Below are 9,808 nucleotides of genomic sequence, written 5' to 3'. Positions count from 1 at the left end.
AAAAAAAAAAGCCATGCACACATTTTCCCCTAATTTAGAAAATATTAGCCTTTTTTTTTTTTTTTAAAGAGCACTTTCAAAAGCAATAGTAGTTAAAACACTGTTTATATTTGAATACACATTGAATAAAAACTCTGCTGGCCTGAGAGTTTCATGTTAGACTGAGTAAACCTTGAGGGGGAAAAATGTAGTACAAAACTGAGGGGCCTAAAACTGAATGCAGTACTTGAGGTGGGGCCTCACCTGTACCGAGTACAGGGGGAGTTCTTATATTAGAAGTACATTTTTTAAGGATTTGTGATGTAAATGAAAGATGGAAATACGTATTTAAATTTAAGTATACAAAAGATAATTACTCTCATCCGAATCTCCCTCTAGGGTATAATGTAAACAATTCTTCTCTCATTACATGCATTAAAAACTCAAGTGTAATGATATTGGCTGAGTTCCATTCCCTCTGAAAAAACATAACTTTTATCAGCAAAGATATTTCAATACCTTTTTTTGGAGGGAAGACTATTAGATTTTGGAATTTCCAAAATCTAGAAATTTTCCTCTGGCATTCTAAGAAAATGTTGGGTTTTCTTGTCACATACCTCATCAAACTGATGGTGTTTAACTTGTAAGGACTGACTAGTTTGCAGCAGTAGGTGGTATGTGAGACACAAACTTCAGGAAGAGCATGATTTCCATAACCACTTTAAAGGAATACATTATAAATAAAATACATTTCTCTGGGGACTTACAAAATCATTCTGTTTATAATCTAAATTACATTATGCTAAATAAAATAGTACAGTAAAACCCTCAAGGGAAAAATACTTCATTTAAGTTTGAACATTACATTACTTCCATTAATTGGAAGTATTTTACTCTCTCTCTTTAGTAGTTTATTTTTGATTGGATATATATAATTAAAGTGTTGTCATTATAACAGGAATCAGTCTTTCCTATTTTGTGTTCCAAGCCCTTCTGTTCAGTAGAGTACTGTAGTTTTATTTGCCTACCTTCCTTCATTTCTCACTGCTTTATTCCTGGTGACTAACCCTCTGACCATCAGTGTATGACAGAAAATTGCCATTGCTGTGTCGCGCCTGTTCAATTTAATCAAACTCAGACTGGAACTGAGACTCTCAAGAAATCTGAAGTTTTGTATTAAAACCAGAGAGTGTGAGGCTTTCTTCTGCTGCAATATTTTAGAGTCTGTTGGTCCAAAGCATGTACCTTGCTTCTTCCAGGGTGCTCACGGGGGTAACTGTTGAGCAGGGGCTGCAACACAAGCAAGAAAATCCATTAGTCTCTAATGCATTATATATAAATTTATAAATGTAACTTGGAGACAGAGAGAAAATGCTGTACATGCATATATGCATGTGTGTGTATTTTGTGTATCTACAGATTTAAGGTCATATATGTTTGTGTGTGGGAGTGCATGTGATTTGCTAGTATACATATGATTTCCGTTCTTGCTATAAATTTATGCCTATTCAGTTTCATATGGGAACCTGATAGGATACTAGACTCTAAGTCACATGAAGATAATATGACTTCCAGGAGAGGGTGACTAGGAAAATAATGGAAAACCTCAGTGAACTATTTAATTGTAAGAATGGTTTATTCCACCTTCCTTTTTCACCCTGTGACAAGAGACCATGTAGGATGAACTAAATCAGGTTATCGTTCTTAACAGCATGGAAGGCAGTAAATCTGTAGTGCTGAGCTCCTCTAATATTGACAGCTTTGCAACATGAGTGTCTGTAGAAATAGTCTAAGCAGATATAAACTAACAGAAGCTGGAACAGGTTGTATAACAGAAGCAAGTCAGTCCCATATGCAATACTTATTCCCACTTAAGAGTCAGCTTTAAACCAGACACTAACTTCAAGTTAATCCTTATTTGAGGTCTAAAACAAACTGTGAGTTTCATAAAAATTAATTTCAGGTTATTAAAAATATTTTTCCATGAGAAAATAAATCTTTACAGCTAAATACTAACAATATTGAAATATAAAAAAAGAAAGAAGCCATGCACACATTTTCCCCTAATTTAGAAAATATTAGCCTTTTTTTTTTTTTTTAAAGAGCACTTTCAAAAGCAATAGTAGTTAAAACACTGTTTATATTTGAATACACATTGAATAAAAACTCTGCTGGCCTGAGAGTTTCATGTTAGACTGAGTAAACCTTGAGGGGGAAAAATGTAGTACAAAACTGAGGGGCCTAAAACTGAATGCAGTACTTGAGGTGGGGCCTCACCTGTACCGAGTACAGGGGGAGGATCACTTCTCTAGTCCTGCTGGCCATGCTATTTCTGATACAGGTCAGGATGCTGTTGGCCTTTGCCAGCTGGGCACACTGCTGGCTCATACCCAGCTGGCTGTCAGCCAATATCCACCAGGCAGCTTTCCAGCCACCCTTGCCCAAGTCTGTAGCACTACATGGGGCTATTGTGACCCAAGGGCAGGAGCTGGCACTTGGCCTTCTTGAATCTAATACAATTATCCTCAACCCATCCATCCAGCCTCTCCAGATCCCTTTGTAAAGCTTTCCTACCCTCAAGAGATCAACACTCCCACCCAACTTGATGTCATCTGCAAACTTGCTGAGGATGCACTCAATCCCCTCACCCAGGTCATTGATAAAGATGTTAGAGAGGGCTGTCCCCAATACCGAGCCCTGGGGAACACCACTTGTGACCTTGGAGAAATTCAGGTTGATAGCAAACACTTGGAGAGGTGGGGTGGGAGGACAGTAGTACCACCTTCCTCTTCCCCAGCTCTTGCTGGAGCTGTGTCCCCCTTAAATTGCAGGCTGCTCTCTAGGCCCACAGTACACAAGGTGGTGGTCACCTTCGCCTTTTAACCCTTCATGCACAAGGACTTAAGGAGGAACGTTTTGTCATTATCACACTGATATTATTTTAGGATTTGACTGAAATGTCTATATATGTATATACTTACGTATATATGTGCATATATATGTACATATGTATATATGTAACGTATATGTACATGTATATGAGTTTACATATATACGTATATGTATATATGTATATATATATTGCAGCATATACGTATATGTATATATGCAGTTGTCATAGAGGTGCATAGCTAAAGCTGTGAGATAACTGGAATTTTCTTTAAGAAGGAACTGCAAGGCTTTAAAATGAGGCTTTCTTCTGAATGGGCAAATTTGTCCATTTGAATAGTTGTGTACTTTATCATGTACTCTGTCTTTATGCCACACAGCTGCCACCCAGCCACACTCTGAATGACAGCAAGACACTAGATTCATGTGTTTTATTCAGAGTACAATTCATAGGAGAACATAGTTGCAAGTTCACCAAATCTGTTGTTTCAACATAGTTTATAAGTAAAATCAGCTTTCAAATGGACAGTTAATTTGGAAAGGAAAATCCTTGAATTCCAAAATGTCCTAAACTTTCATTACAAAATATTTTCAGCCTTCTGTATGTATGATAACACCTTCCCTGATCTGTTTTTCTAGTTACATTGCTCTGAGCAACAATCTCATCTCACATTTGTGCCTTTCATATTATCTCTCATGATGCTATAGCACTGAAATAACCCCTTAAAATCATACTCTTTTTTACAATTATTAATTTAAACACTTCAGTGAAAGAGTGAAAATGAAAGATCGTGGTACTGAAGTCAGGTATACTTCAGGATGTGTTAAGTTACTTAAACATATAAAAATGTTTTTTACACACAGATGTAACATAAAATATACTGCATTTGTATAGATGTTAAACATCTCTTTCTTGTTTTCTTATTTAGCCTATGAGTTTTCTGGGGAATGTATCTGATGTGTCTGATGTGTTGGTGGATGCTATCAAAACCAAAATAATAAAAGATATAGTGGAGGTGTCAGTCCAGCTGCAGTTAGTAATCAATGTTGCTTTGAAGCAGAGAATGTAGGAGGAAAGGAAATGGTCCAAACAAAGAAGCTGCATTTGCACTTTTTCCCTGGTATTTTTCAGCCTTTTTCTGTTTTAGACATCAGAAGAATATGTGATTATACAACTGAGCTTTATACTCGGTTCTTGGGCACAGTGTATCACTTGTGCATGAAAGCTAGAGGGGTTCACAGTCAACTCTAGCAAGCTGGTCACTGCTGATTTGCCTGGTGCTGGGTGAATTACAAACCTTATGCTTTCAGGGCAGTGTGTATCTTCTGAAAAATTGATAGGGAAGTCATACAACCGAGAGCAGAACTCTCTGTGGCATGGTGACGAGGACTCAGACTCAGTAACCCAGATACCCTCTGCTTCTGACCAAGGGTTTTTGAGGTTTGTTTCACTTTGTAATTGTGCTCATGCTTTAGCATTTGCCTCATACATTTTTTCACTACTCTGTGACATCTGCGCAGTTTGATAACCCAGGTCTCAATTTCTAGTGCATAATCATTGACCATTTCCTACGTAATCGCTGGGTGACAGAGCTGCATGCAACACAGCTTGCAAAAGAGGGCTTTTCATCCCAATTTCTGATGTTCAGGTGAGCTTTAGGCACCACTTCTGTACCACTTTATCTAAGGTTATTGCAGTCCTGACATGACTGTGCAAAGGGCTTTAAACAGCTGGAGGTTCAAGTGAAACCATGTACTGGGCTGCCCATCAGCTGACATTTCCCAGCTTGACTGACTTGTAAAAGAAAACTTTAGAAGCAACATTTTGACACACAATTTGCCAGTGATATTTGTATTAAATGGATATAATATCTTTCTTCAAAAGTACTGAGCCAGTTCTCAAGGTTGTATTACTCTGAATAATTTTTAAAAGTATATCTTTCCTTCTGAAACATTAGTGGACATTGCATGGTTAATAAGAACTAAATGGTCCCTGAGGAAAGAAACAATAAGTGTTTCCTGTCAGTCATCTTTTTTTTCATATTGGGAATATCGAGTTGAAGATTAGCTGCGATATGCTCTATTGTTTTAGTTCCCTCTCCATGGAAAATAAGCTGCATTGTATACCAAGGTATTACCTAGTGTATTTTACAGTGAGGGTGGTGAGACACTGGAACAGGGAAGTTGTGGATGCCCCATCCCTGGAGGTGTTCAAGGCCAGGCTGGATGTGGCCTTGAGCAACCTGCTCTAGTGGGAGGTGTCCCGGCCCATGGCAGGGGGGTTGGAACTAGATGATCTTTGAGGTCCCTTCCAACCCAAACCATTCTATGATTCTATGATATCTTGAGGGGAGGATATGGAATCCTAAGTTTCTGGTCTTTTTTTGCTCAAGCCAGTGCCTCCGATGAGCCACCTTTCTACTTCCTTCACACTGTATCCATTCCTAGTGATGCCTTTTACTTTAAATAGCAGCTAGGGTTGACTAATTATTATTATCCATTTTCTTTATGCATCTTTCTTTTTGGGACTGTTTAGTTTATATGCCTAAAACCTAGCCAGGATTAAGAAAGATTTAAAGTATGGACAAATCCATTTTCTTATTCCTCTTTTTTTTTTTTTAATTGGGGAAAACTAGAAACCTAAAGACTACCAATCCATAGATCCCTTTTTCTCTCTAGCCAACATGTTTTGCATTAACAGGTGGTCTATTAGTAATTTTCTGGTTATCTATAATAGCTGAAGAGGCCTTTGGGACAAACTGTACCAAGTAGCTACCAAAAATATATAGGGTTTGTAATGCATTAGATGTCATTAAATGCTTAAATTAGATCCCCAGTGCACATGTGTACAATCATTACTACTTGTAATATGTATCAACAGTTCTAAAAATTTGAGCTTAAGCTCTGTAGTACCATTTTCATTAATTTGCTTGGACTATTTCTCAGTGCATGTAAGGATTTGTTGGAGATGGTCAATAATTAGTCAATAATTAGTGGGACTTATTTCTAATGGGAAAAAAAAAAAAAAAGAGAAAAGAGAGAGAGAAAAGATGTTACATTAAACAGCACTTAGAGGAGATAGGACTTCATCTTTTAACAGTCCTGTGGAGGACCCCTATATGCTAAGCTACACAGAATTTAATCTACCTCTGAAAGATGAAAGGATGAGGTGAGCCTGCCAGAATTTAAGCCTCTGCTTCCAGGGAGTCTAGGTTTTTCTACCTTAGTGATTAGATCTGAAAGCTACTTTCGCTATAAATCCCTCTAAATCATTGCTTTAAAGAATTGTATACAAACTGACTGTATCTCCATGAGGTAGTGAGGAGCCTCTATTATTTCAGTGCAGAGACCAAGTGGATTGTGAGTCAGGTATTTGAGAAAAACACAAAGTATTCTTGGTTGGTTTCTTCTTGCTCAGTCCTTTTTCATTTAGGATGCTCGCAGCATAAATAATAACACAGTTTTGATTTTCCCATTCAGTTTCTGATCCCAAACAATAGGGATTTATATTTCTTACATACCAGATTTAGAAAGTTCCCTGCAGATTAAGCCAAAGGGATTCCTTATCTATGTATTTATGTATGTATACATTTGTTTCTTTTATTTGTTACATTTGCTCTCTTGACTAATAGTTTAAAACCAGTGTACTTCTGTTGTTCCACTTTTGTGAGGTTTGAATAAGCATATGATAATGGCAATAGAGAAAAACAGGTGACTGCTCTTGTTCTTCTATTAATGTAGTAGTTAAAGAAGGCTAGACTTTGTATTTAGAGTTTTTTATGTAAAAGCTCTATGTTGTGTTTTTTTTTTTTTTTAAATATAGTATTGCATAGAATTCATATGAATGAAAACATTTTTTTTTTCTTTAAATTTATGATGAAATGTAAATAGGACATATTTTTGTTTTAGTGACAGTCAAATGGATTAATGTCTTGTTTTTATAAGACAGATGTAATTGCACCATCTTCATGAAAATTGCATGAAGCAATAATTAGATTGTGGGCCTCTGGAAGTGTCTAAAGGAGGTTAAACTTTCAATAAGAAGTTTTTTTGTTTTTTCAATAAACCCGTTTCTGAGACTTTCGTGACCCAGAATACCAAACTTACTAGATGTTGATAATGGCTGTAAACTCAGTTGTAAGTGAAGAAAGGGTCAGATAGAAGAAGCACACGCGTTCTGAGCTTTGTGCCAGTGGGAGGGACGTGAACCTAGGATTTTTCTGCCCCATTTACCAGGGAGCTGAGTAGCAGCAGCAACAGTGTTGCACTGGGAAAAGCTGTGCCTTCCTTCATTTCTCACCTGTGTGCAGATGTATGAAAAACAGGGTGGTTGGGATAGTCCACCGTATCTATTTTCTATCAGAAAAAAATGAGCACAATCAGCCCTTTCATGTGTGCAAACACATCTCAGGAAATCATGACATCTGGCTGACAGTGACTGAGTGATCTTATATGTGTGTTTCACAAATGAAATAGACAAAGGAAGCATGACATTTATATGATACTGTTAATCTGAGAATAGTATAGGTGACTTTTATCTGCAACGTCTGATAATGACTGGGTAGAAAGCATGGATAAACTGTGGGAGACTGCCAGCTCAGTTTGGATCCCAGTAGGCAAGGACTTAGGATCACTGCTGTCTGAAGGCAAGCACAGCTCTCTTATCCACAGGTGCAAATACCTATATCAAGGTATCTGTTGCTATGCTTACCCCTCAACAGAGGCATGTGACAAGTGGGCAGGAATGGATATGGTCTAAGCTTCAATATGATTTTAAAGGAGTTTAACTAATTGTCATAGATCAGTATTGCAAGGAAGAAATTCCACAAAATCAACACGATGGACACGAGATCTCTTCAAAGCATTTATTCTTAGAACAGACTGTGTTAGAGCAAGCTGGCAGGTAATAAAAGGGATAAGGTTGCTGTAGCACAAAAATTGCATGACATGAAAGTACGGCTGTCTAATGCCAATGTGATTACATCATTCCATTTTAAAAGTTTAAAAGTAAATTCTGGTATAATGTTCTTCAAAAGCCACTAAAAAATAAACCCTTAGTAAAAATACTATGTTTAGGGTCTTTCCTGATCTCTACAGTCAGGAATGGTCGTTCTGAATGTATGATTTATTTATTTTTTTAATAAACTGTTTCCTATTTCAAGGGCTGAAACAGGAAAACAGTAGAGCATATGTTGAAATTCTTAATCAGGGGTTGTTTAGAGACTTTTATAGATTTGGATCATAATACACACTTTTATCCAGTAAGCAATAGGGTTTGTAAACACACAGCATTTCTTGTTTTATAGTGGACATGTTGATTGCTTGCTAGATGCTGTTCTTTATCACTTTCAATGCTGTCCTTCCCATAGCAGTATTGTAATATCTTTTGGATATGAATTGATCACTTATGCAAAAGGTATTACCTATGCAAATAAATATATCCACTATGGAGTTCTGTTATGGAAGGAGTTTCCTGAAGCATTCACACTACTAAGGAAGGATAAAAAGTGTTGAGGCGAGGTTGTGCTTGTTCTTTGTTTCTGTGGGAATTCGTTTCTTATGTTTCTTATGTTCTGGCTAAGTTCTAGGAGAACCTTCTCTACTTCCCATGTAATCAGTATCCCCATAGAAATTTCTATTATGCCAAAGAGGTAGGTCATATGTTTGTAAAAGACCAAGTCCCTAGAGGACAACTTAAAATATTATTCCCAGGTGGATCAGCCTGAACAATGCGTTGCCAAAATGTAATCATTTTTAGGGACCTGCCCATTAAGCGATATTGCCATTAGTCTTTATGACATTTTTGTTGTGCAGCTGAAAATATCGTGCAGTATTCTTTTCTATTCACTATTGCATGCCATGTAACAGGGAAGCCCTCTCTTTTGTTCTGCCTGAAGTTTCCTCTGGAAATTGCTTTCCTTCAAAAACAAAGCTTCTGGCATTCCTAGTCAGTCCAAATGGGGATAAGTTAAGGGAATTTGTCGCAGTAGAAACAGTGGAAGAGCTTCAGGAAACTGGTGAGCAAATAGATTCACTCAGCTCAGTTGCTGCTCATGAGCATGCAGGAGGGAGATATGTTGAATAAAGGAGAAAATTGCTTGGGTTTCACACACTGCGAGGCATCAGAAACCTCCATCCTATTCAAGATTTCTCACATGTCTAGGAAAAACCTCTGATATACTGCAAATGCTGCTGCCACTCACTAAGCCACTAGGAAGCCTTCTTCTACTAGATTTTAACCTTTGATGAGGTGGACAATAAATATAATAGTTCTAAAAACAAAGAATTAACTAAGGGATAAAAGGATATTTTACATTTATATCATTTCTATTTCTTGTGATTTCTGTTGGAGCGATGTCACCTTTTAAATAAGCAGAATACTAACTCTGCCTTCCCATCCCTTGAAAATGAAACAATATCTAAAAAGTGCTTTCATAAAAGTATCACCAACATGATATCATAGTTGTGTCTTGTGAATCTGCAGAACTCATTTATTCAGTCAGCAGGCCGAAAAACTATTGCTATCTCTTAGTCCACTAACTTTGAGGATTCAGGTGGTCAAAATAAGCTCCTTCCATCTTCTGTGCTTTCATCTTCTGTGCTTTATCACCTATAGTTGAGGCTCTTAGAACTTACTGTCAATCCATTATCATTAATTGCCTACTTATGAGGTCTTCAATTATACCTATGCTTTTCACAGGTGCTACCAAAGAAATCTTAGTGTAGCGTGTTTCAGAACTAGCTGAGGCTACACACCTTCAAATGCTAGGAATATTTTATGAAACTTCAGAACCTTATTCAGCCTAAATATGTATACAGATTTATATTTTTTAACTAAAGAAGCAAATAAATCTGAACAATTTTAATTCTATGAAGGCACTGTAGCAAAAATAGAGCTAGTAAGTGGATGGCAGCTTTGTCCGTAGAAAAAATAGGAACA

The 9,808-nt window shown here is 37.1% G+C and overlaps 1 protein-coding gene across 2 annotated transcripts in view; it reads left to right on the top strand.

Moving 5' to 3' along the window:
• CHRM3 (cholinergic receptor, muscarinic 3) overlaps positions 1 to 9,808 on the top strand; it is a 195,560-nt gene that overhangs the window by 87,241 nt on the left and 98,511 nt on the right. The window lies entirely within an intron of this gene.

Source organism: Calidris pugnax, unplaced genomic scaffold (genome assembly GCF_001431845.1).
Source record: "Calidris pugnax isolate Ruff unplaced genomic scaffold, ASM143184v1 scaffold24, whole genome shotgun sequence".
Classification (NCBI taxonomy): domain Eukaryota; kingdom Metazoa; phylum Chordata; class Aves; order Charadriiformes; family Scolopacidae; genus Calidris; species Calidris pugnax.
Note: the sequence above shows the minus strand (reverse complement) of the source record. Positions and strands in the feature narration are given on the sequence as shown.